General features: G+C 34.6%; 1 long non-coding RNA gene across 2 annotated transcripts; it reads right to left on the reverse strand.

Moving 5' to 3' along the window:
- Positions 1–24,936, reverse strand: LOC129350297 (uncharacterized). 2 transcript variants are annotated; one of them, XR_008603649.1, is made up of 6 exons: positions 24,575–24,905; positions 19,883–19,954; positions 17,803–17,900; positions 9,733–9,804; positions 6,018–6,115; positions 1–189 (listed from the first exon to the last, which is right to left on the reverse strand). It is a non-coding gene; the product is annotated as an uncharacterized LOC129350297 (long non-coding RNA). The 2 variants fall into 2 exon arrangements; XR_008603648.1 differs by having other exon boundaries at positions 17,803–19,954; positions 24,575–24,936.
- Positions 24,937–27,699: the final 2,763 nt, after the last annotated feature.

Here is a 27,699-nt window from a genome sequence, read left to right on the forward strand (position 1 = left end):
GAAGAGACTTTGAGAGTTTTTAGGAAGTTCTGGAGACCAGACTTTAGAGCAGCAGAAACATCTGTCAGCAGTTTGAGCAGGAGAAGGTGAGCTTCAGAGTAGAAATGAGACAGAAACCTTCTTGACCCATGTGGTGAGGTCCTGTACCAAGAGTTTGAGCAGGTTGTGAAGAGTCTGTAGTTCTTTGGTCTGAAAGCACAAGAAGAGTCGACTCATTAAAGGAGAAAACAGGAGATATTGTTGCTTCTTCTGTCACTCTGCAGTTTCCTTAGACTGAATATCAAGTTTATATTTTAAATTATTTACCATGTGAGCCCAAGAAGACTTCAATAAACTCCCTCCATCCCCTGGACACAACATATTTTATTACCATGTTAAATTTTTTTTTTTAATGTGTTTTTGAGTTTTAATTATAGTTTTAGCATAGTTTTTTCTCTTTGCTTGTTTAGTTTTGCCATCTGTGTGAAAGGTGCTAAACAAATAAAGTTGAATTGATAAACTGAATAATTGACTAACTCATGATTGTGACAACAGAAGTATTTTCCTTGTGATTTAAGGATTTGTTTAATTTTTAAGGTTGGGGTTAAAATCTTGACAGAAAAAAGATTAAAGAAATAAACTAAATTAAAAAAGCAATTAAATCAAAGGAAAAAAGCATTTAATACAATACAACTTTTAAAAAGAAAATTAAACATTAAATACAATTAAATTATATTAAACAGACAAAATGTTTAATTAGATAATTAAACAGAAGATACAAAACATGTAATTCTGACATTAAACAAAAATATTAAACATTAAAGATGAAATATTTTAGATAATTAAACATTTGAAAAATACAATTAAACAAGAATAATATTAAACATGTAAAAAAAAATACAAAACATTTAATTAGATTATTAAACCGTTAAAAAGACAAAACATTTAATTAAAAAAATTGAATGTTTAATTAGAAAATTTAATCTTAAAGACAATAAAACTTTAAATAGGAATTAAACAGAAAATACAATGAATCATTTAAAAAGAAAATTAAACATTAAAAGGTGGTAAAACATTTAAAAAGAAAAAACAAAGATTTAATCGAAAAATTAAACACTGGGAAAGAAAAGGAAATTTTTCAAACAAGCTGATAAAATATTTGAAAAAACAACAATTAAACATTAAAAGACAAAACATTTCTAAATCAAATCAGACATTAGAAAAGAATAAAAGGTGAGAAAAGAGAAAAACTAAACATTTAAGAAGAATCAAATTAAAGACAAAACATTTGAAAAGACACCAGTTAAACTTTAGAAGATCAAATTAAACAGAAGAGACAATAAAAGGATCAAAAAGAGCAAAAACAGATAAAGGTCTTACAGTGTTTTCTCGTCTGAAATGAAAACATCAAGTTGTTTCTTCAAACATTTCCTCTTTCTATGTTCTTGGTTTGATTGTGGACAGATTTACTAAGAACTCATTTCAGAAAACTGCTTTCCAGATAAAGTCTACTAGTAGTTGAAGGCATCGATCAAACTAATGTTACCTTCTGATCTCCACAAACTTTACTGTTCAGTGAAGAGAATCAAAGTTTGTTGAGGATTTCTAAAAACCCACAGGTGAAGGTCTGAGAAGAACTCAAGATTGATGGTCTAAATGTGAAATCAAGACTCATGGTCACAAGTTTTAAGGCTTCTGTTAACCAGAAAGTTCAAACTAACAGAGAAGTACTGAGAAACTTTTAAAATTTCAGTCCTCAGACTGTCTATAGGTTCAAACTAACAGAGAACTGCTCAAGAACTTTAAAAATTTCAGTCCTCAGACCGTCTGAAGGTTCAAACTAACAGAGAACTACTCAAGAACTTAGAAGATATCAGTCCTTGGACTGTCTGAAAGTTCAATCTACCAGAGAACTACTGTGGGACTTAGAAAATTTCAGTCCTCAGACTGTCTGAAGGTTCAAACTAACAGAGAACTACTGTGGGACTGTGGGACAGACTGTGTGAAAGCTCAGGTCCTGAGGACTCGGGAGGTGTGGAGGCTTGGAAAGTCTTGGAACTGAGGGTTCCACCCTCCAGAACAAAGGCTGAAGTCCAACCTCCTGAGAAAAACGGTCGAGTCGAGACTCAAGTTAAAAAAAAAACTCGAAAACGACAAAAAATAGATGATAAATGCGCAAAAAAAAGAAGAATTAGTATCTGAGCAAATAGCTCAGGGGAAAAGAAGACAGACTCCCAAGCGGAGGGTTGCAGGTTCAAGACCCGCCACTGGCAGTTTTCTTTCTTTGTCTTTGTCAGGATTTTGATAAAACTTAAGAAGGGTCTGGTCTTGAACCAGCGACCTGCAGCTCCATAGGCAAACTCTTAACTCACTGAGCTACAGATCAGATACAAAGAAATAATTTCGTCGTCCCTTTGGCATCGTAGTTCCTGAAGTGACCACATGGGTGGAGCCAAGGCGGAGTCTGGGTGGAGTCAGGGCGGAGAGTAGGCGGGGAGGTGGGTGGCGGCCTCCCCCCTCTACTCCCCCACCTCCCCCCACCACCCACCACACCTTCCCCCGCCCCACGAGTTCTTCGAGTCGCCACGAGTTCTTCGAGCCTCGACAGGTTTTCCCCAGTTTCTGGAGTTTCCACCAGGTCGGAGGCAGAACAAGTTGTCATGAAGAGGTGTTGAAGTCGGCCAGGATGGACTGACTTTTTACAGCGACGAGAAGGAAGACGACTAGAAGAGCAGGTCTTTAACCACCGTCCATAAAATCCATGGAGTCGACTCCAGAGAAATGAAGGGAGGTCAACTTTTATCAACCTCCATCCAGATGTTCAACTTCATATCTTTACTTGGACATTTTTAGCACCACAAACCTTCAGTATCACACTTTATTATCATTTCTTAGGACTTTAATGGAATCCAGCAGCAGATTTAGTTTTTGTTGACAAACTTGAGTCTTGTTGTGGGACTGCAGTATTTAAAACTGTTCCTTCTATTTTACCTCATGTTTATTAGTTTTAGTGGAGAAAGCTATTTTAATTGTCCATTAGTCTCTTAAAAACCAAATAATAAATTGGATTAGTCAAGAGGTTTAAATTTCTTACTTTGTCATATTTTAAATATGACAAAAAAATATAAAAATAAAGCGTCTTGAGACAATTTGACCTGTAATTGCCGTTATATAAATAAAATTGAATTAAAATTTCATGTATCTTGTAATGTTGGAGTAATTCAGCCATATATGTTGGAAAACACATTTTCTTTGTCCATTAATCTGTTGACTGTTTTCTCCACTAATTCATTTCTTGTATTGGTTTATGAAATGTCAAATCCAAATATATTCAGTTTACTGTCATAAAAACCAAAAAGATTGACAGTCATGATGCAGGAATCAGGCAGTTTTCCACTTTTTATCTTAGTTTAGTCAGAAAGACAATTGATAATGTGTGAATTGTTGCAGCTTGTGAGCCGTAAAAGGTTTTAATCTTTGGGGCCAAGTGTCAGAAAACATTTAGAAACCAACATCAACAAAACACTCAAGAAAAATTTGAACATCATTAAAGGAAAATTCAACTTTTGCATGACAATGTCTCATTAAAGGACATTTATTTCCAAAGTAAATGTGTGATATTCATCCTCTGGAGCTTTCTCTTCCCATCGTCTTCCACCTGGATTGCTTTGGTCGGGAGCATGTGCAACAAACATTTGAAAAAGTGCACTTTAACATCAATGAATGACATTGAAGTTTAATCTCTACATAAATGAGACTGAGTCTGGATGTGCTGCTCTTTCATTAACTCTTAAGTTTAGGGAAAGTTCAAACAAAAGAGGACAGTTCAGGTAAGACTTGAGAATGAGCTTATTTTGAACAAACATCTCAGACTTTCTGAGCTTCAGCACCTCTAGCAAGATATTTTAACAACAAGCAACTCAAGAGATCCAGAAGTTGGAAAGAGTTAGCTTTAGCTGAACCAAAGAACATGTGGGATGCTAACCTAGCAAACATTTCAGACTTTTCTCTGTGAATTCTGGGAAATAATTTCCTTTTAATTTCCTTTAATGACAGAGCTACACATCTTAACTCAGTCTCATTTAAACAGACTCTAATTCAGTGTCATCCATCCATATTAAAGTGCACTTACCCAAAATGTTTGTTGCATGAGCTCCAACAAAACCTGTCCAGGAAGAAGGCCACTTTGACAAACAGGAAGTGGAAGATTCCAAGCAGATTTATAGAAGGGGGAAACGGACTATACTAAGTGTGGTCGAGTATAGAGGGGTATTCTGTGTGTTTTTAAGGCTGATAATGATTATTAGTGAGACATTTGGAGTAGATATTCATTTGCAGTAAATGACAGTATTTAAAATCTTGGAGTTAAACTTAGAAGAAAACAAACTAACAGAAAACTTTGTTGATACATTTTTGTGTTGTTTACAGATATTAAAGAAAACCTTACCATGGTGTTTTTCACGGCCTCCTTTACATTATTTCATCATATGGGACGTTTTTACAACATGTTGAAAAATCGCATTTTTTTTGGACATAGTATACTATGGCGTTTTTTTGCGCCAAAATTCATGATGATTTTTTTTTGAAAGAAAACCTTTCTAGAGTGTTTTTTACAGCCTGCTTTAAATTATTTCATCATATGGCATGTTTTCACAACATGTTGAAAAATGACATTTTTCGACAGTATATTATGGCGTTTTTTTGGGCCAAAATTCATGATTTTTTTTTTTCAAAGAAAACCTTTGTGGAGTGTTTTTCACGGCCTCCTTTACATTATTTCATCATATGGCACGTTTTCACAACATGTTGAAAAATGACATTTTTCGACATAGTATACTAAGGCGTTTTTTTGCGCCAAAATTCATGATGAGTTTTTTTTCAAAGAAAACTTTTCTGGAGTGTTTTTCATAGCCTACTTTACATTATTTCATCATATGGCACGTTTTTACAACATGTTGAAAAATGACATTTTTTGACATAGTATACTATGGCGTTGTTTTGCGCCAAAATTCATGATGAGTTTTTTTTCAAAGAAAACCTTACCATAGTGTTTTTCACGGCCTCCTTTACATTATTTCATCATATGGCATGTTTTCACAACATGTTGAAAAATGACATTTTTGGACATAGTATACTATGGCGTTTTTTTTGCGCCAAAATTCATGATGAGTTCTTTTCTTTTTTTACAATGAAAACCTTTCTGGAGTGTTTTTCACGGCCTCCTTTACATTATTTCATTATATGGCACATTTTTACATCATGTTGACAAATCGCATTTTTTTTCGACATAGTATACTATGGCGTTTTTCGCGCCAAAATTCATGATGATTTTTTTTTCAAAGAAAACATTACCATAGTGTTTTTCACGGCCTCCTTTACGTTATTTCATCAAATGGCATGTTTTCACAACATTTTGAAAAATAACATTTTTCGACATAGTATACTTTTTTGTGCCAAAATTCATGATGAGTTTTTTTTTTTTTTTTTTTTTTTAAACAAAGAAAACCTTTCTGGAGTGTTTTTCATGGCCTCCTTTACATTATTTCATTATATGGCACATTTTTACAACATGTTGAAAAATCGCATTTTTTTTCCAACATTGTATACTATGGCATTTTTATTGCGCCAAAATTCATGATGATTTTTTTTTCAAAGAAAACCTTACCATAGTGTTTTTCACGGCCTACTTTACATTATTTCATCATATGGCACGTTTTTACAACATGCTGAAAAATCATTTTTTTCAACATGTTGTGAAAACATGCCATATGATGAAATAATGTAAAGCACGCCGTGAAAAACACTCCAGAAAGGTTTTCTTTGAAAAAAAAATCATGAATTTTGGCGCAAAAAAAAACGCCATAGGATACTATGATGAAAAAAAATTCAATTTTTCAACATGTTGTGAAAACATGCCAAATGATGAAATAATGTAAAGGAGGCCGTGAGAACCACTCCAGAAAGGTTTTCTTTGAAAAAAAAAAACATCATGAATTTTGGCGCAAAAACAGGAATCCTTCAAGGCGAAGATCGATCACCTCTACAGCAGCATCTACAGCAGCATCTCCATGTGAAAGCCGGCGAACCTCATTTTCCTCCAAGCATCCCGACTCTACGAACTGCTTCGACCAGCGACCTGCAGTGGGACAAACACGCGTCACCTGAGGCTAAACATGCTTTTGAGAAGCAAACCAAAACTGGCACAACTGCAGAGGATTTGAAATGCCTAGATAAAAACAAATTAAAGCAAGAAACTGAAATACAATGCACATTGTCACATGTATTTCCTTTTGGTTCGTGCATTTAATCTGTTGAAAGCGTACGTTAAAAGGATAGTTTTACCTTAGCTGACATTTAAGTGAGACTCTACATTATTATTTGACACAAATCTATCTAAATCAAAAATTTAATCATTTTTACTCCAACCATTTACTGGACTGATTTAAATATTAAAATCACTCCTTTCTAATCCTCTGCTGTACGTTCAAACCTGAGGCCTTAAATAGTGAAACACACAAGTATCTGTTTGAAGGAACTTCTGCAGAGTCCTGGTTCCAGAACGTGATGATAGAATTATAGACAAACTTTAACAAAAGCTGCCTGAGAGTTTACAGGTTTTTATGTTGGATTTCTTCAGTAATTTAATGAGAGTTATCAGCAAAAATCAAGTGTTCATTTGATGAACTTCATTTCCTAAAACATCAGAATTGGAGCTCATATCTTTGGCAGCTGTAAAGTTTCTGCTCCTTCAAAGTTCACAACACAATGAATTAATTCCTAAAACACTCTCAATGCTGGAGAGCGTTTGATGCTGAAGCAGTGACCAGTTTTTCTGTTTCTTCTCTGGAGATGCACAATGAGGGACGTCTGCAGAGACTGAGAAAGAGTCTCACCACATCCTGACATGAGGAAAAAGACTTGATTGAAGACTACAATGAGAAAAACTATCAGACAGCAGACGGCTGCATTCAAGGTGAGCTCTGAACATTTGATCTGGAACAGGAATTCAATCACGGCAGCATGAGCTTCATTTCAGCCTGTAGCTGCTGAATTCATGGATGAATCATCTGGCAGTAGAGAGGAAGACCATCAAACATTCACGTCAGCTGATGGAGGTCCAAGAGTCTCACCGAACAACCAACCTACAGAGTGAAGAGCTCGAATCTGATTGGATGGCCTCCTTTTCAGCCACATGTGTGAACAAATGCCTCTAAGTTGATTTGTTTTCTGAAATAAATCTAGTTTGAGTCCTAATCTCTGCCTGTGTGTTTGCTTCTTTACACCACTGTTAACAGTTTAGGCTGTTAGATTGTTCCAGATAAGACAAGTACAAGATTCTTCAGAGCCGTTCTACCACAAACCTGACAGGAAGAACTCCAACAGCTACTGAATGTTCCTGTGGTCCCCTCAAGGCTACAGAAGGAGCCCTACGAGGACGAGCCGGTCCACCTGATGGCGGCCAGTCGCTGCGGTTCAAAGCCAACACTGACTATGTGGACTTCTACTGGACCACACGGAGGCCTTCAAACAGGACCAACAAATTCCCCGACTTGTGGGTCTGAGGACGCCGCCGAGCCTCGGCCCAGCCGGCCTCCTGTCTGTGGGTGTTTGAGTGCTGAGAGGTTTGTGGATGCATGTGAACGTTCTGTGTTGAAACAGCAGCTTTTGACTCAGTAATGCTGGGAAAAACCAAGAGCTCCTTTATTTGTGACTTCCATTAAAAAAACTGATGAAAATAAGTTTGCCAGGGTTCTGACTGATAACAGATTATTAAATAATGAAAATAATCATTTAAATATTCCTTTAAACAATCCTTTTAGGTCTACATTTCCTTTACACTGACTTCTTGGTATATGTACAAGTATTTAGGGTGGAATATACCATTAAGCCCAATGTTCAAGGATTCTTCTGGGAATATACCATTAAACCAACCTTTTAGGTAAATGTTCCAGGATGTTGGGTAGAATATACCATCAGACCAACCTTTTAGGTCTACATTGGAAGATTTTAGAGTAGAATATTACTCCAAACCGCCTTTTAGTCTACATTTAAGGATGTTTAGGATGGTATATTCTTCCGAACCAACTTCTCAGGTCTACATTTCAGGTGGAATATTCCTCCAGACTAACTTTTTTGGTCTACATTGAAGGATTTTTTCTTTAACCAGCCCCTCAGGTCTCTTTGAGGATTTTGGATGGAATACTTGTTTAAACCAACATTTTAGGTGCATGTCCAAGGATTTTTGGTGGAATGTTCCTTTAAGGTGGATTTGTGAGGACCTTGTAGGTGGAATACTTCCTGAAACCAACCTTTTAGGTCAACATTCAAAGATTTAAGGTGGAATATTCCTTTAAATCAACCTAAATTTCATGTTTTGATCATTATCAAGTGAGAAACCTCAATCCAGAGTCCTCATAATGATGTTTGAGATTTACGCTGCTGTTATTTGTTTAGTCCAGACTAAATGACAAAAATCCACAACTGTAATTTTATTTCAGGACTCGGTTATTAAATGTCAAAACAATCCATGTGACTCTAAAAACTCAACAGCTTTACAAACTCTAAGATTAAACTCTCCACAAGGATCCAAAATAAGTTGAACTTCTACATGAGAGCTTTAATTATTCTTCATCTACTTCCTGAAAAGTTTGGTCAATAAAAAAGACAAAAACTAATATTTTCAGCTGAACTAAAGACAGACTTTGTGATTTTTCTGCTCACATGTGTTGTTGTAAACTTACTCTTTCAAATAAATAGCCGCCTAACCCCCTGGAAACCAGCGTTTGTCCTGTTTTTGTGTTGCTCCTCGGCGACCCGAGACAGCCAGGTCGTAATGTTTTTTGAGCAACACACCATACTATGACGTTTTTACAATGATGGTTCTATTATGAAACCAATTTGACATGTTCAGGTGTTCTTTGTGTGAAAACTCAGAGATTTCAGGTATCAGAAGGTGGTTTTCAACTTTCTTTGTTAACTTTCTGCTTCAACTTCAAACTAAATTTCCTTCACTAAGCCAGCCCTCTGGACTTCCAGTAAGCTGTGTTCCTATTGGCTGTCCAGGTGGCTGCTTGGTGTTATCAGGAACACCTGAGCAGCTCACTGTCTTCCTGCTTTATTTAGCTGTAGCCAAACATTTCCTCTGCTTCTCTTCACCACAGAACTGGGTTTGGCTCTGTTGCTTTAGTTTGTTATTTAGGCGTTGGCTTGCAGCTTCCAGCAGTAAAATCGTCTTTAATGTGTTTCTTGGTGTGTTTTAGGGCTTTGTACTGGATAGTTGTCTTGGTAAATGTGGTTCTTTAGCCACAGTTATCACATGGTGCTAATGTGTGCAGTGATTAGTGGATTTGGTGCAGCTGAGTTGTGTCTTTATCTTGGCTGTAGTGAGTCTTTAGAGGTTTTTGGTCAGACACATTCTGTATTCTTGTTTGAGAACCCACATTGGTTGTCCAGAAGGTAAGAGTTCCTGTCCTGATTCTCTGTTCTCAGAGGTTCTCTGGTAGGCTGCAGGAGACTTTAGCGTTTGGGTTGTGCTAGTTTGGTTTTTGTACGGTTTCATTTGGACGACTATCTTGAGGCCCCTCCATGTAGTTTAGTGAGGTTTTCTGTAACAGTTCTACAAAGCAACCTGCAGCAGAAGAGACTTTGAGAGTTTTTAGGAAGTTCTGGAGACCAGACTTTAGAGCAGCAGAAACATTTGTCAGCAGTTTGAGCAGGAGAAGGTGAGCTTCAGAGTAGAAATGAGAAAGAAACCTTCTTGACCCGTGTGGTGAGGTCCTGTACCAAGAGTTTGAGCAGGTTGTGAAGAGTCTGTAGTTCTTTGGTCTGAAAGCACAAGAAGAGTCGACTCATTAAAGGAGAAAACAGGAGATATTGTTGCTTCTTCTGTCACTCTGCAGTTTCCTTAGACTGAATATCAAGTTTATATTTTAAATTATTTACCATGTGAGCCCAAGAAGACTTCAATAAACTCCCTCCATCCCCTGGACACAACATATTTTATTACCATGTTAAATTTTTTTTTTAAATGTGTTTTTGAGTTTTAATTATAGTTTTAGCATAGTTTTTTCTCTTTGCTTGTTTAGTTTTGCCATCTGTGTGAAAGGTGCTAAACAAATAAAGTTGAATTGATAAACTGAATAATTGACTAACTCATGATTGTGACAACAGAAGTATTTTCCTTGTGATTTAAGGGTTTGTTTAATTTTTAAGGTTGGGGTTAAAATCTTGACAGAAAAAAGATTAAAGAAATAAACTAAATTAAAAAAGCAATTAAATCAAAGGAAAAAAGCATTTAATACAATACAACTTTTAAAAAGAAAATTAAACATTAAATACAATTAAATTATATTAAACAGACAAAATGTTTAATTAGATAATTAAACAGAAGATACAAAACATGTAATTCTGACATTAAACAAAAATATTAAACATTAAAGATGAAATATTTTAGATAATTAAACATTTGAAAAATACAATTAAACAAGAATAATATTAAACATGTAAAAAAAAATACAAAACATTTAATTAGATTATTAAACCGTTAAAAAGACAAAACATTTAATTAAAAAAATTGAATGTTTAATTAGAAAATTTAATCTTAAAGACAATAAAACTTTAAATAGGAATTAAACAGAAAATACAATGAATCATTTAAAAAGAATTTTTGAAAAAACAACAATTAAACATTAAAAGACAAAACATTTCTAAATCAAATCAGACATTAGAAAAGAATAAAAGGTGAGAAAAGAGAAAAACTAAACATTTAAGAAGAATCAAATTAAAGACAAAACATTTGAAAAGACACCAGTTAAACTTTAGAAGATCAAATTAAACAGAAGAGACAATAAAAGGATCAAAAAGAGCAAAAACAGATAAAGGTCTTACAGTGTTTTCTCGTCTGAAATGAAAACATCAAGTTGTTTCTTCAAACATTTCCTCTTTCTATGTTCTTGGTTTGATTGTGGACAGATTTACTAAGAACTCATTTCAGAAAACTGCTTTCCAGATAAAGTCTACTAGTAGTTGAAGGCATCGATCAAACTAATGTTACCTTCTGATCTCCACAAACTTTACTGTTCAGTGAAGAGAATCAAAGTTTGTTGAGGATTTCTAAAAACCCACAGGTGAAGGTCTGAGAAGAACTCAGATTGATGGTCTAAATGTGAAATCAAGACTCATGGTCACAAGTTTTAAGGCTTCTGTTAACCAGAAAGTTCAAACTAACAGAGAAGTACTGAGAAACTTTTAAAATTTCAGTCCTCAGACTGTCTATAGGTTCAAACTAACAGAGAACTGCTCAAGAACTTTAAAAATTTCAGTCCTCAGACCGTCTGAAGGTTCAAACTAACAGAGAACTACTCAAGAACTTAGAAGATATCAGTCCTTGGACTGTCTGAAAGTTCAATCTACCAGAGAACTACTGTGGGACTTAGAAAATTTCAGTCCTCAGACTGTCTGAAGGTTCAAACTAACAGAGAACTACTGTGGGACTGTGGGACAGACTGTGTGAAAGCTCAGGTCCTGAGGACTCGGGAGGTGTGGAGGCTTGGAAAGTCTTGGAACTGAGGGTTCCACCCTCCAGAACAAAGGCTGAAGTCCAACCTCCTGAGAAAAACGGTCGAGTCGAGACTCAAGTTAAAAAAAAAACTCGAAAACGACAAAAAATAGATGATAAATGCGCAAAAAAAAGAAGAATTAGTATCTGAGCGAATAGCTCAGGGGAAAAGAAGACAGACTCCCAAGCGGAGGGTCGCAGGTTCAAGACCCGCCACTGGCAGTTTTCTTTCTTTGTCTTTGTCAGGATTTTGATAAAACTTAAGAAAGGTCTGGTCTTGAACCAGCGACCTGCAGCTCCATAGGCAAATCCTTAACTCACTGAGCTACAGATCAGATACAAAGAAATAATTTCGTCGTCCCTTTGGCATCGTAGTTCCTGAAGTGACCACATGGGTGGAGCCAAGGCGGAGTCTGGGTGGAGTCAGGGCGGAGAGTAGGCGGGGAGGTGGGTGGCGGCCTCCCCCCTCTACTCCCCCACCTCCCCCCACCACCCACCACACCTTCCCCCGCCCCACGAGTTCTTCGAGTCGCCACGAGTTCTTCGAGCCTCGACAGGTTTTCCCCAGTTTCTGGAGTTTCCACCAGGTCGGAGGCAGAACAAGTTGTCATGAAGAGGTGTTGAAGTCGGCCAGGATGGACTGACTTTTTACAGCGACGAGAAGGAAGACGACTAGAAGAGCAGGTCTTTAACCACCATCCATAAAATCCATGGAGTCGACTCCAGAGAAATGAAGGGAGGTCAACTTTTATCAACCTCCATCCAGATGTTCAACTTCATATCTTTACTTGGACATTTTTAGCACCACAAACCTTCAGTATCACACTTTATTATCATTTCTTAGGACTTTAATGGAATCCAGCAGCAGATTTAGTTTTTGTTGACAAACTTGAGTCTTGTTGTGGGACTGCAGTATTTAAAACTGTTCCTTCTATTTTACCTCATGTTTATTAGTTTTAGTGGAGAAAGCTATTTTAATTGTCCATTAGTCTCTTAAAAACCAAATAATAAATTGGATTAGTCAAGAGGTTTAAATTTCTTACTTTGTCATATTTTAAATATGACAAAAAAATATAAAAATAAAGCGTCTTGAGACAATTTGACCTGTAATTGCCGTTATATAAATAAAATTGAATTAAAATTTCATGTATCTTGTAATGTTGGAGTAATTCAGCCATATATGTTGGAAAACACATTTTCTTTGTCCATTAATCTGTTGACTGTTTTCTCCACTAATTCATTTCTTGTATTGGTTTATGAAATGTCAAATCCAAATATATTCAGTTTACTGTCATAAAAACCAAAAAGATTGACAGTCATGATGCAGGAATCAGGCAGTTTTCCACTTTTTATCTTAGTTTAGTCAGAAAGATAGTTGATAATGTGTGAATTGTTGCAGCTTGTGAGCCGTAAAAGGTTTTAATCTTTGGGGCCAAGTGTCAGAAAACATTTAGAAACCAACATCAACAAAACACTCAAGAAAAATTTGAACATCATTAAAGGAAAATTCAACTTTTGCATGACAATGTCTCATTAAAGGACATTTATTTCCAAAGTAAATGTGTGATATTCATCCTCTGGAGCTTTCTCTTCACATCGTCTTCCACCTGGATTGCTTTGGTCGGGAGCATGTGCAACAAACATTTGAAAAAGTGCACTTTAACATCAATGAATGACATTGAAGTTTAATCTCTACATAAATGAGACTGAGTCTGGATGTGCTGCTCTTTCATTAACTCTTAAGTTTAGGGAAAGTTCAAACAAAAGAGGACAGTTCAGGTAAGACTTGAGAATGAGCTTATTTTGAACAAACATCTCAGACTTTCTGAGCTTCAGCACCTCTAGCAAGATATTTTAACAACAAGCAACTCAAGAGATCCAGAAGTTGGAAAGAGTTAGCTTTAGCTGAACCAAAGAACATGTGGGACGCTAACCGAGCAAACATTTCAGACTTTTCTCTGTGAATTCTGGGAAATAATTTCCTTTTAATTTCCTTTAATGACAGAGCTACACATCTTAACTCAGTCTCATTTAAACAGACTCTAATTCAGTGTCATCCATCCATATTAAAGTGCACTTACCCAAAATGTTTGTTGCATGAGCTCCAACAAAACCTGTCCAGGTAGAAGGCCACTTTGACAAACAGGAAGTGGAAGATTCCAAGCAGATTTATAGAAGGGGGAAACGGACTATACTAAGTGTGGTCGAGTATAGAGGGGTATTCTGTGTGTTTTTAAGGCTGATAATGATTATTAGTGAGACATTTGGAGTAGATATTCATTTGCAGTAAATGACAGTATTTAAAATCTTGGAGTTAAACTTAGAAGAACACAAACTAACAGGAAACTTTGTTGATACGTTTTTGTGTTGTTTACAGATATTAAAGAAAACCTTACCATGGTGTTTTTCACGGACTCCTTTACATTATTTCATCATATGGGACGTTTTTACAACATGTTGAAAAATCGCATTTTTTTTTGACATAGTATACTATGGCGTTTTTTTGCGCCAAAATTCATGATGATTTTTTTTGAAAGAAAACCTTTCTAGAGTGTTTTTTACAGCCTGCTTTAAATTATTTCATCATATGGCATGTATTCACAACATGTTGAAAAATGACATTTTTCGACAGTATATTATGGCGTTTTTTTGGGCTAAAATTCATGATTTTTTTTTTTCAAAGAAAACCTTTGTGGAGTGTTTTTCACGGCCTCCTTTACATTATTTCATCATATGGCACGTTTTCACAACATGTTGAAAAATGACATTTTTCGACATAGTATACTATGGCGTTTTTTTGCGCCAAAATTCATGATGAGTTTTTTTTCAAAGAAAACTTTTCTGGAGTGTTTTTCATAGCCTACTTTACATTATTTCATCATATGGCACGTTTTTACAACATGTTGAAAAATGACATTTTTTGACATAGTATACTATGGCGTTGTTTTGCGCCAAAATTCATGATGAGTTTTTTTTCAAAGAAAACCTTACCATAGTGTTTTTCACGGCCTCCTTTACATTATTTCATCATATGGCATGTTTTCACAACATGTTGAAAAATGACATTTTTGGACATAGTATACTATGGCGTTTTTTTGCGCCAAAATTCATGATGATTTTTTTTGAAAGAAAACCTTTCTAGAGTGTTTTTTACAGCCTGCTTTAAATTATTTCATCATATGGCATGTTTTCACAACATGTTGAAAAATGACATTTTTCGACAGTATATTATGGCGTTTTTTTGGGCCAAAATTCATGATTTTTTTTTTTCAAAGAAAACCTTTGTGGAGTGTTTTTCACGGCCTCCTTTACATTATTTCATCATATGGCACGTTTTCACAACATGTTGAAAAATGACATTTTTCGACATAGTATACTATGGCGTTTTTTTGCGCCAAAATTCATGATGAGTTTTTTTTCAAAGAAAACTTTTCTGGAGTGTTTTTCATAGCCTACTTTACATTATTTCATCATATGGCACGTTTTTACAACATGTTGAAAAATGACATTTTTTGACATAGTATACTATGGCGTTTTTTTGCGCCAAAATTCATGATGAGTTTTTTTTCAAAGAAAACCTTACCATAGTGTTTTTCACGGCCTCCTTTACATTATTTCATCATATGGCATGTTTTCACAACATGTTGAAAAATGACATTTTTGGACATAGTATACTATGGCGTTTTTTTTTGCGCCAAAATTCATGATGAGTTCTTTTCTTTTTTTACAATGAAAACCTTTCTGGAGTGTTTTTCACGGCCTCCTTTACATTATTTCATTATATTATAATGAAATTATATTATATTATATTATATTTCATTATATTATACTTTTAAGTTCTCCTGGCCTTTCCTCTCTCCCTGCAGGAAGGCGATTTGGGCCTGTAATTCAGCCCGCTCCACCTCCCATTGTGCTCTTTCTACTTCGAAACGGGCCCATTCGTGCTGCAGGAAGTGCAAGATCGCCGGGATCGATGGCATTTTTTTTTGCGGCAAAATTCATGATGATTTTTTTTACAAAGAAAACCTTTCTGGAGTGTTTTTCACGGCCTCCTTTACATTATTTCATCATATGGCATGTTTTTACAACACGTTGAAAAATCTCATTTTTTTTTCGACATAGTATACTATGGCGTTTTTTTTGCGCCAAAATTCATGATGATTTTTTTTTCAAAGAAAACATTACCATAGTGTTTTTCACGGCCTACTTTACATTATTTCATCAAATGGCATGTTTTCACAACATTTTGAAAAATAACATTTTTCGACATAGTATACTATGGCGTTTTTTTTGCGCCAAAATTCATGATGAATTTTTTTAAATTTTTTTTTAAACAAAGAAAACCTTTCTGGAGTGTTTTTCATGGCCTCCTTTACATTATTTCATTATATGGCACATTTTTACAACATGTTGAAAAATCGCATTTTTTTTTCGACATAGTATACTATGGCATTTTTATTGCGCCAAAATTCATGATGATTTTTTTTTTCAAAGAAAACCTTACCATAGTGTTTTTCACGGCCTACTTTACATTATTTCATCATATGGCGCGTTTTTACAACATGTAGAAAAATCACATTTCTTTTTGACATAGTATACTATGGCGTTTTTTTTTGTGCCAAAATTCATGATGATTTTTTTTTCAAAGAAAACCTTTCTGGAGTGTTTTCCATAGCCTACTTTACATTATTTCATCATATGGCACGTTTTTACAACATGTTGAAAAATGACATTTTTTGACATAGTATACTATGGCGTTTTTTTTTGCGCCAAAATTCATGATGAGTTTTTTTTTTTTTTTTTTTTTTTAAACAAAGAAAACCTTTCTGGAGTGTTTTCCATAGCCTACTTTACATTATTTCATCATATGGCACGTTTTTACAACATGCTGAAAAATCGCATTTTTTTTTCGACATAGTATACTATGGCGTTTTTTTTTGCGCCAAAATTCATGATGATTTTTTTTTTTCAAAGAAAACCTTTCTGGAGTGTTTTTCACAGCCTGCTTTACATTATTTCATCATATGGCACGTTTTTACAACATGATGAAAAATCATATTTTTTTTTTTGACATAGTATAATTTGGCATTTTTTTGTGCCAAAATTCATGATGTTTTTTTTTCAAAGAAATCCTTACCATAGTGTTTTTCACAGCCTCCTTTACATTATTTCATCATATGGCATGTTTTCACAACATGCTGAAAAATGACATTTTTGGACATAGTATACTATGGCGTTTTTTTTGCGCCAAAATTCATGATGAGTTTTTTTTCAAAGAAAACCTTACCATAGTGTTTTTCACAGCCTCCTTTACATTATTTCATCATATGGCATGTTTTCACAACATGTTGAAAAATGACATTTTTGGACATAGTATACTATGGCGTTTTTTTTGCGCCAAAATTCATGATGAGTTCTTTTCTTTTTTTACAATGAAAACCTTTCTGGAGTGTTTTTCATGGCCTCCTTTACATTATTTCATTATATGGCACATTTTTACATCATGTTGACAAATCGCATTTTTTTTCGACATATGGCGTTTTTCGCGCCAAAATTCATGATGATTTTTTTTTCAAAGAAAACATTACCATAGTGTTTTTCACGGCCTCCTTTACGTTATTTCATCAAATGGCATGTTTTCACAACATTTTGAAAAATAACATTTTTCGACATAGTATACTTTTTTGTGCCAAAATTCATGATGAGTTTTTTTTTTTTTTTTAAAACAAAGAAAACCTTTCTGGAGTGTTTTTCATGGCCTCCTTTACATTATTTCATTATATGGCACATTTTTACAACATGTTGAAAAATCGCATTTTTTTTTCCAACATCGTATACTATGGCATTTTTATTGCGCCAAAATTCATGATTTTTTTTTCAAAGAAAACCTTACCATAGTGTTTTTCACGGCCTACTTTACATTATTTCATCATATGGCACGTTTTTACAACATGCTGAAAAATCACTTTTTTCAACATGTTGTGAAAACATGCCATATGATGAAATAATGTAAAGCACGCCGTGAAAAACACTCCAGAAAGGTTTTCTTTGAAAAAAAAATCATGAATTTTGGCGCAAAAAAAAACGCCATAGGATACTATGATGAAAAAAAATTCAATTTTTCAACATGTTGTGAAAACATGCCAAATGATGAAATAATGTAAAGGAGGCCGTGAGAACCACTCCAGAAAGGTTTTCTTTGAAAAAAAAAAACATCATGAATTTTGGCGCAAAAACAGGAATCCTTCAAGGCGAAGATCGATCACCTCTACAGCAGCATCTACAGCAGCATCTCCATGTGAAAGCCGGCGAACCTCATTTTCCTCCAAGCATCCCGACTCTACGAACTGCTTCGACCAGCGACCTGCAGTGGGACAAACACGCGTCACCTGAGGCTAAACATGCTTTTGAGAAGCAAACCAAAACTGGCACAACTGCAGAGGATTTGAAATGCCTAGATAAAAACAAATTAAAGCAAGAAACTGAAATACAATGCACATTGTCATATGTATTTCCTTTTGGTTCGTGCATTTAATCTGTTGAAAGCGTACGTTAAAAGGATAGTTTTACCTTAGCTGACATTTAAGTGAGGCTCTACATTATTATTTGACACAAATCTATCTAAATCAAAAATTTAATCATTTTTACTCCAAACATTTACTGGACTGATTTAAATATTAAAATCACTCCTTTCTAATCCTCTGCTGTACGTTCAAACCTGAGGCCTTAAATAGTGAAACACACAAGTATCTGTTTGAAGGAACTTCTGCAGAGTCCTGGCTCCAGAACGTGATGATAGAATTATAGACAAACTTTAACAAAAGCTGCCTGAGAGTTTACAGGTTTTTATGTTGGATTTCTTCAGTAATTTAATGAGAGTTATCAGCAAAAATCAAGTGTTCATTTGATGAACTTCATTTCCTAAAACATCAGAATTGGAGCTCATATCTTTGGCAGCTGTAAAGTTTCTGCTCCTTCAAAGTTCACAACACAATGAATTAATTCCTAAAACACTCTCAATGCTGGAGAGCGTTTGATGCTGAAGCAGTGACCAGTTTTTCTGTTTCTTCTCTGGAGATGCACAATGAGGGACGTCTGCAGAGACTGAGAAAGAGTCTCACCACATCCTGACATGAGGAAAAAGACTTGATTGAAGACTACAATGAGAAAAACTATCAGACAGCAGACGGCTGCATTCAAGGTGAGCTCTGAACATTTGATCTGGAACAGGAATTCAATCACGGCAGCATGAGCTTCATTTCAGTCTGTAGCTGCTGAATTCATGGATGAATCATCTGGCACTAGAGAGGAAGACCATCAAACATCCACGTCAGCTGATGGAGGTCCAAGAGTCTCACCCAACAAACAACCTACAGAGTGAAGACCTTGAATCTGATTGGACGGCCTCCTATTCAGCCACGTGTGAACAAATGCCTCTCAGTTGGTTTGTTTTCTAAAATAACATGACATGTTCATGCGTTCTTTGTGTGAAAACTCAGAGATTTCAGGTATCAGAAAGTGGTTTTCAACTTTCTTTGTTAACTTTCTGCTTCAACTTTAAATTAAATTTCCTTCACTAAGCCAGCCCTCTGGACTTCCAGTAAGCTGTGTTCCTATTGGCTGTCCAGGTGGCTGCTTGGTATTATCAGGAACACCTGAGCAGCTTGGTGTTATCAGGAACACCTGAGCAGCTCAGTGTCTTCCTGCTTTATATAGCTGCAGCCAAACATTTCCTCTGTTTCTCTACACCACAGAACCGGGTTTGGTTCCGTTGCTTTAGTTTGTTCTTTAGGCGTTTGCTTGCAGCTTCCAGCAGTAAAATCGTCTTTAATGTGTTTCTTGGTGTGTTTTAGGGCTTTGTACTGGATAGTTGTCTTGGTAAATATGGTTCTTTAGCCACAGTTATAACATGGTGCTAATGTGTGCAGTGATTAGCGGATTTGGTGCAGCTGAGTTGTGTCTTTATCTTGGCTGTAGTGAGTCTTGAGGGGTTTTTGGTCAGACACATTCTGTATTCTTGTTTGTGAATCAGCGTTGGTTGTCCAGAAGGTAAGAGTTCCTGTCCTGATTCTCTGTTCTCAGAGGTTCTCTGGTAGGCTACAGGAGACTTTATCATTTGGGTTGTGCTAGTTTGGTTTTTGTACAGTTTCATTTGGACGACTATCTTGAGGCCCCTCCATGTGGTTTAGTGAGGTTTTCTGGAACAGTTCTACAAAGCAACCTGCAGCAGAAGAGACTTTGAGAGTTTTTAGGAAGTTCTGGAGACCAGACTTTAGAGCAGCAGAAACATCTGTCAGCAGTTTGAGCAGGAGAAGGTGAGCTTCAGAGTACAAATGAGACGGAAACCTTCTTGACCCGTGTGGTGAGGTCCTGTACCAAGAGTTTGAGCAGGTTGTGAAGAGTCTGTAGTTCTTTGGTCTGAAAGCACAAGAAGAGTCGAGTCATTAAAGGAGAAAACATGAGATATTGTTGCTTCTTCTGTCACTCTGCAGTTTCCTAAGACTGAATATCAAGTTTATATTTTAAATGATTTACCATGTGAGCCCAAGAAGACTTCAATAAACTCCCTCCATCCCCTGGACACAACACATTTTATTACCATGTTAAATCTTTTTTTAAATGTGTTTTGGAGTTTTAATCATAGTTTTAGCAGTTTTTCCCTTTGCTTGTTTAGTTTTGTCATCTGTGTAAAAGGTGCTAAACAAATAAAGTTGAACTGATAAACTGAATAATTGACTAACTCATGATTGTGACAAGAGAAGTATTTTCATTGTGATTCAAGGGTTTATTTCATTTTTAAGGTTGGGGTTAAAATATTGACAGAAAAAGAAGATTAAAGAAATAAACTACGTAACAAAAAGCAATTAAATCAAAGGAAAAAAATTAATACAATAAAACTAAAAAAAAAAAATTTAAGTATTTTCTAATTGTTTCATCTAATTCTTGTTTTAAAAGTATTTTTTAAATGTTTAATCTAATTCTTGTTTAAAAAGTATCGTTTTTTAAATGTTTAATCTAATTCTTGTTTAAAAAGTATCATTTTTTAAATGTTTAATCTAATTCTTGTTTAAAAAGTATCGTTTTTTAAATGTTTAATCTAATTCTTGTTTAAAAAGTATCATTTTTTAAAATGTTTAATCTAATTCTTGTTTAAAAAGTATCATTTTTTAAATGTTTAATCTAATTCTTGTTGAAAAAGTATCATTTTTTAAATGTTTAATCTAATTCTTGTTTAAAAAGTATCATTTTTTTAAATGTTTAATCTAATTCTTGTTTAAAAAGTATTCTTTATTAAATGTTTAATATAAGCCTTGTTTAAAAAGTATCATTTTTTAAATGTTTAATCTAATTCTTGTTTAAAAAGTATTATTTTTTAAATGTTTAATCAAAGTCTTTTTTAAAAAGTCTCATTTTTTAAATGTTTCATCTAATTCTTGTTTAAAAAGTATTCTTTATTAAATGTTTAATATAAGCCTTGTTTAAAAAGTATCATTTTTTAAATGTTTAATCTAATTCTTGTTTAAAAACTATCATTTTTTAAATGTTTCATCTAATTCTTGTTTAAAAAGTATCATTTTTTAAATGTTTCATCTAATTCTTGTTTAAAAAGTATTATTTTTTTAATGTTTCATCTAATTCTTTTTTAAAAAGTATTCTTTATTAAATGTTTAATCTAAGTCTTTTTTAAAAGTATTATTTTTTAAATGTTTAATCTAATTCTTGTTTAAAAAGTATTATTTTTTAAATGTCGAATATAAGCCTTGTTTAAAAAGTATTCTTTTTTAAATGTTCAATATAAGCCTTGTTTAAAAAGCAGCCTTCTTTGAATGTGTAGTTGTCTGAAGTATTTTCTCTGTAATTTTTAATAATGTTATTTTAAAAATTTTGTTTAATTTCATACTTACATGTGTCGTATCGTGTTTGATTATCTCATTCAATGTTTTGTCTGTTTAATAAACTGAAAGATTAAATAAATTTAAATGATATTAAACAGACAAAACATTGAATGAGATAATCAAACACGATACGACACATGTAAGTATGAAATTAAACAAAATTTTTAAAATAACATTATTAAAAATTACAGAGAAAATACTTCAGACAACTACACATTCAAAGAAGGCTGCTTTTTAAACAAGGCTTATATTGAACATTTAAAAAAGAATACTTTTTAAACAAGGCTTATATTCGACATTTAAAAAATAATACTTTTTAAACAAGAATTAGATTAAACATTTAAAAAATAATACTTTTAAAAAAGACTTAGATTAAACATTTAATAAAGAATACTTTTTAAAAAAGAATTAGATGAAACATTAAAAAAATAATACTTTTTAAACAAGAATTAGATGAAACATTTAAAAAATGATACTTTTTAAAAAAGACTTTGATTAAACATTTAAAAAATAATACCTTTTAAACAAGAATTAGATTAAACATTTAAAAAAAATACTTTTTAAACAAGAATTAGATTAAACATTTAAAAAAATAATACTTTTTAAACAAGGCTTACATTAAACATTTAATAAAGAATACTTTTTAAACAAGAATTAGATTAAACATTTAAAAAAATAATACTTTTTAAACAAGGCTTATATTAAACATTTAAAAAATAATACTTTTAAAACAAGGCTTACATTAAACATTTAATAAAGAATACTTTTTAAACAAGAATTACATTAAACATTTTAAAAAATAATGCTTTTTAAACAAGAATTAGATGAAACATTTAAAAAATGATACTTTTTAAAAAAGACTGATTAAACATTTAAAAAATAATACTTTTAAAACAAGAATTAGATTAAACATTTAAAAAATTATACTTTTTAAACAAGGCTTATATTAAACATTTAATAAAGAATACTTTTTAAAAAGACTTTGATTAAACATTTAATAAAGAATACTTTTAAAAAAAGACTTAGATTAAACATTTAAAAAAATAATACTTTTTAAACAAGAATTAGATTAAACATTTAAAAAATAATACTTTTTAAACAAGAATTAGATTAAACATTTAAAAAATAATACTTTTTAAACAAGAATTAGATTAAACATTTTTAAAAATGATACTTTTTAAACAAGGCTTATATTAAACATTTAAAAAAATAATACTTTTTAAACAAGAATTAGATCAAACATTTAAAAAATGATAATTTTTAAACTAGGCTTATATGAAACATTTAAAAAAATAATACTTTTTAAACAAGAATTAGACTAAACATTAAATAAAGAATACTTTTTAAACAAGAATTAGATTAAACATTTAAAAAATAATACTTTATTCAAACTTTATACAAACTTTATTCCTGTCGTCGTGGGACTGCAGTATTTAAAACTGTTCCTTCTATTTGACCTCATGTTTATTAGTTTTAGTGGAGAAAGTTTTAATTGTCCATTAGTCTCTTAAAAACCAAATAATAAATTGGATTAGTCAAGAGCTTTAAATTTCTTACTTTGTCATATTTTAAATATGACAAAAAAATATAAAAATAAGGTGTCTTGAGACACTTTGACCTGTCACTGGCGTTATATAAATAAAATTGAATTAAAATTGTATGCATCTTGTAATGTTGGAGTAATTCAGCCATATATGTTGGAAAACACATTTTCTTTGTCCATTAATCTGTTGATTGTTTTCTCCACTAATTCATTTCTTGTTTTGGTTTATAAAATGTCAAACCCAAATATATTCAGTTTACTGTCATAAAAACCAAAAAGATTTACATTCACGATGCAGGAATCAGGCAGTTTTTCACTTTTTATCTTAGTTTAGTCAGAAAGATAGTTGATAAAGTGTGAATTGTTACAGCTTGTGAGCCGTAAAAGGTTTTAATCTTTGGGGCCAAGTGTCAGAAAACATTTAGAAACCAACATCAACAAAACACTCAACAAGGATTTGAACATCATTAAAGGGAAATCCAACTTTTGCATGAAAATGTCTAATAAAAGGACATTTATTTCCAACATAAATGTGTGATATTCATCCTCTGGAGCTTTCTCTTCACATCGTCTTCCACCTGGATTGCTTTGGTCGGGAGCATGTGCAACAAACATTTGAAAAAGTGCACTTTAACATCAATGAATGACATTGAAGTTTAATCTCTACATAAATGAGACTGAGTCTGGATGTGCTGCTCTTTCATTAACTCTTAAGTTTAGGGAAAGTTCAAACAAAAGAGGACAGTTCAGGTAAGACTTGAGAATGAGCTTATTTTGAACAAACATCTCAGACTTTCTGAGCTTCAGCACCTCTAGCAAGATAATTTAACAACAAGCAACTCAAGAGATCCAGAAGTTGGAGAGAGTTAGCTTTAGCTGAGCCAAAGAACATGTGGGACGCTAACCTAGCAAACATTTCAGACTTTTCTCTGTGAATTCTGGAAAATAATTTCTTATTTAATGACAGAGCTACACATCTTAACTCAGTCTCATTAAAACAGACTCTAATTCAGTGTCATCCATCCATATTAAAATGCAGTTACCCAAAATGTTTGTTGCATGTGCTCTAACAAAACCTGTCCAGGTAGAAGGCCACTTTGACAAACAGGAAGTGGACAATTCCAAGCAGATTTATAGAAGGGGGAACCGGACTGTACTAAGTGTGGTCGAGTGTTCTGTGTGTTTTTAAGGCTGATAATGATTATTAGTGAGACATTTGGAGTATTTAAATCTTGGAGTTAAACTTAGAAGAACACAAACTCTAACAGAAAAGTTTGTTGATACTTTTTTTTGTTTACAGATGTTAAGTTAAAGGAGTTTTATTCGTGATGTAGAACCAATCAAATCACTCCAGAAGACAGAGCGACCACAGGTAGACAAAGGTTCAGAGCCAAAGTAGCGCCATTTTTAAATGTATTTATTACCATAAATCAGTAAAAAATACTGATAATCAGTAAATCAGTCAGCCCACAATTACTACAATTCTACAATGTATGTCTCTTTCCTTTGACTTATATGTACAATACACGATGTATATGATGGCGTTTTTTCCTCACAAAGACTATACTATGATGTTTTCTAAGAGACATACGATGCTACTCTGTTTGTTCTGGCCCTGGGCCACTGCACTCCTCCTCTGTTGTTTTCTGGATTGTACTCAGCTGCATGCCTTCGTCCACCCGGCCTCCGTTGACTCGTCCCGCCTGCCGTCTCTGGAGCTGAAGCTGGATTGGAACAGACCAAAGTACAGTCCAATCACGATGCCAGCTGCCTCTCAAAAGGCTCCTTCATCTGGCAGGTGGCGGCACTTCTTCTGAGGGGAAGCTGAGCTGGCCAGGCAGAACTTTGGAGATGTGTTCCAGTGGTTGGTGGATGTGTGGGGAGATAGAGAGAGACCTTTGAATTGTTCAGAAAGGAAAACAGGAAACCCATTGGTAGTTTTAGTTTAGGGTGCTACTGTGGTGTGGTTTTGGGTTTTAAGAGGTGAACCGGAAGAGTTTTTTTCGTACTGATTATCTTTTACTTTGTTCCTGGTTGGAATGTCCATCAACGTCAACTTGAAGTTCACTTTTAGTTTTGTTTATATATTTTTATTTTACTCACACCCATTTGCTTTTAACCCCCTCACATGTTGTGTTGTTGTAAACTTACTCTTTCAAATAAATAAAAAAAAAAAAAAAAAAAAAAAAAAAAAAAAAAAAAAAAAAAAAAAAAAAAAAAAAAAAAAAAAAAAAAAAAAAAAATAAATAAATACTCGTCTAACCCTCTGGAAACCAGCGTTTGGACTGTTTTTGTGTCGCTCCTGACCTACGTCAGACAGCTGGGACAAAACGACGTTTTGTGGACAAAAGGCTATACCATGACGTTTTTAGAGCGACATGCTATACTATGACGTTTTTAGAGCGGCATGCTATATCATGACGTTGTTAGGGCGACATGCAATACTAGGGCTGGGCGATAAATCGATTTTATCGATTAATTCGAATTTGTACTTAATGTCGATTTGTTTTTATGAAAATCGATTTTCTCATCAACATCCACCACCAGCGCCTGCCTGCTGGGCTCCCGTAGTTCAGAGTGTGCCCCCCTTCCCCCCCACGCTTGATACACAAACAACATGGCGGCGAGGGGCGCAGATCTAAAGGCGCGTGTCCACTAGATGCGATTTTCCTGCACGGCAACGCACCGCATCTGAAAATCGCACGGACGGCGGTCACGAGCGGACCACAACATGGTCACATGACAGCGCTGAGCAACAGCGGGCCGCTACATGGTCACGTGACCGAGCTTTCAGCTGGACAGTCCTGCAGATGAGTCGGATAAACATAGCGGCTCGGCCGCAAACTTTCCCTTTTATTTCAAAAAACACATCACCGAAAAGTATTTCTGACAGCATTTGAGGCGAGAAATAATCTGTGCAGCAGCTGAATCTGTCCTCGTTTTATGTCACCGACGCCTAGTTTAGAAGTTTGAGGACAGTTTAACGATGTGTGGAATCTCTGCACGTGGCATGTAATTTGCATAAAGTAGAAGTCAGTCTACTTTATGCAAATGAGCTGCAGCCCTCTCTAGGTAAAAACGCACCGCAACTGGACCAGCATGCCACATGCAGCGCATTTCCAGCTGCAATCCGGTGTGTTTACCCGGAGAGGGCTGCAGCTCATTTGCATAAAGTAGACTGGACTCCGGCTTGCAGAGATTAGGTAGTGGGTAAAAAAAAAAAAAATCGGATAAATCGTGAATCGGAATTTTTTGTGAAAAAATCGGATATTTTTCTTTTAGGCCATATCGCCCAGCCCTATGCTATGACATTTTTAGAGCTACATGCTATACTATGACCCTTTTTGGACGACATGCTATACTCTGACGTTTTTTGGGCGACATGCTATACTATGACGTTTTTAGGGCAACATGCTACACTATGATGTTTTTTGGGCGACATCCTATACTATGACGTTTTTAGAGCGACATGCTATACTATGACGTTTTTAGAGTGACATGCTATACTATGACGTTTTCAGAGCGACATGCTATACTATGACCATTTTTGAGTGACATGCTATACTATGACGTTTTGTGGAAGACATGCTATGCTTTGACGTTTTTTGAGCAACATGCTATGACAGTTTTAGAGCGACATGCTATACTATGACGTTTTTAGAGCGACATGCTATACTATGACGTTTTTAGAGCAACATGCTATACTATGACGTTATTTGAGCGACATGCTATACTATCATGTTTTTTGAGCGACATGCTATACTGTGACATTTTTAGAGCGACATGCTATACTATGAAATTTTTAGAGTGACATGCTATACTATGATGGTTTTTGGACCAAAGGCTATACTGTGACGTTTCTTGAGCAACATGCTATACTATGACGTTTTGTGGAAGACATGCTATGCCATGTGGACATCAGTAACCAAGGTTTTGCGTTTCGAAACGTCACCACCTGCGACAAAATATGTTCTTACGTCACATATGCGACCTGTGTTTACATTCGGTAACAGTATGGATGCTCTCACAAGGTTTTGGGCGCTGTTTCTTGTACAGGCGCTTTTTATTTGCTTGTTTTTACAACCCCAGATACTGCTCCACATTCAACAACACAGGCGAAGGACAACGTTAAGGACGGTTATTCTCCACCACCTTGCTAGGATTTGGGGAACTACTGCCACCTAAAGGTCCGGCATGCTTATGAATGTGCTGAAAAACGCACTTTGCAGTTAGGTGTGGATGAAGTTTTTATCTAAAAACGAGGTGGTGTGTACGTAAGTTTTTTTCTAGACGGAGGGAGAAGGATATTCGGTTTTACAAAAACCCTGCTACGTGTGGACAAGGCCTCAGAGACTCAGCAGATATTCAGGACTACTGACAACACAGAACCTTAACCTTACTGTTTTAATCACATTTAGGTTTTCTAAATGATACATGAGTGTGAACCAGCGTCTCCACTGACAGTTTGATTAACTGAATGTACCACGTTACACGAACACAACACACTTCAGCTGTTTACATGAAACACAACACAAACCTCGCTAGCTTAATGCTACGTTAGCTTTACTCAGACTACGACTGAGCAGCTAGCTCGGTTAGCATCGCTAACACTAAAACTAATATTTACCGGATGCTAACTTTCTTCTCTGGTCAACACACACTGAAACAAACTCCACCAACATCTGGAGTGCATGGCACACATTATATCTGACACTAAAGCTGCA

Source organism: Amphiprion ocellaris, chromosome 13 (assembly GCF_022539595.1).
Source record: "Amphiprion ocellaris isolate individual 3 ecotype Okinawa chromosome 13, ASM2253959v1, whole genome shotgun sequence".
NCBI classification, from domain to species: Eukaryota; Metazoa; Chordata; class Actinopteri; family Pomacentridae; genus Amphiprion; species Amphiprion ocellaris.